This window comes from Rhinopithecus bieti, unplaced genomic scaffold, assembly GCF_001698545.2.
Source record: "Rhinopithecus bieti isolate Rb0 unplaced genomic scaffold, ASM169854v2 repeat_11487, whole genome shotgun sequence".
Lineage (NCBI taxonomy): Eukaryota > Metazoa > Chordata > Mammalia > Primates > Cercopithecidae > Rhinopithecus > Rhinopithecus bieti.
The window spans coordinates 1-773 of record NW_016877627.1 but is presented as its reverse complement, the minus strand read 5'-3'; the positions used below and the strand labels follow the sequence as shown (position 1 = coordinate 773).

General features: G+C 44.8%; 1 long non-coding RNA gene across 1 annotated transcript; it reads left to right on the top strand.

The window, feature by feature from the left end:
• Positions 1 to 228: 228 nt before the first annotated feature.
• Positions 229 to 724, top strand: LOC108525703 (uncharacterized). Its single transcript, XR_001884326.1, has 3 exons — positions 229 to 299; positions 446 to 555; positions 642 to 724. It is a non-coding gene; the product is annotated as an uncharacterized LOC108525703 (long non-coding RNA).
• The last annotated feature ends 49 nt before the right edge of the window (positions 725 to 773 follow it).

Here is a 773-nt window from a genome sequence, read left to right as displayed (position 1 = left end):
ATAACATTTATGATCTTAGGATGGAACTTCGTTGTGTCATTGCAATTGTTCGTCATGGGGATCGTACTCCCAAGCAGAAGATGAAGATGGAAGTGAAACACCCAAGGTAGGAAGAGTGTCCTAATTTACACAAATAGGTTTTCGTGAGGAAGACTGCATGGGGGGCAACTCCTGGAGGCTTTGACTGTCTCATCCCACACTGAAGCTTCTCATTACTTCTTCAGGTTTTTTGCTCTGTTTGAAAACATGGTGGCTATAAGACAGGGAAATTAAAACTCAAGCGACCTGAGCAGCTCCAGGTAAGGTAGTGAATCTGGCCAGGAGGAGCAGTGCTATGAGAGAGAGAATGAGGGTATGGCATTGGGAGTGTTGATGAAAGACTAGGATCAAAAGGTAACTGTCTAGGACTTGGCCTTCTGCATGGATACCTTATTATCTCCTCTAGGAGGTGCTGGATATCACAAGGCTGTTGTTGGCTGAACTGGAGAAAGAACCAGGTGGTGAGATCGAGGAGAAGACTGGAAAACTGGAGCAGCTGAAGTCTGTATTGGAGATGTGAGAAAGGGGATAGCAAAAGGGAGCCAATAACAGTGAGAGTTGGGGTGCTGGAACAGAAAATAAACTGTGACTTTATCCTGCAGGTATGGTCACTTCTCAGGTATAAACCGGAAGGTACAATTGACTTACTACCCTCATGGAGTAAAAGCTTCTAATGAGGGGCAAGGTAAGATGTAGTCCCCTTACCATTACCTCTCAGATCTTGTGTTCTTTTA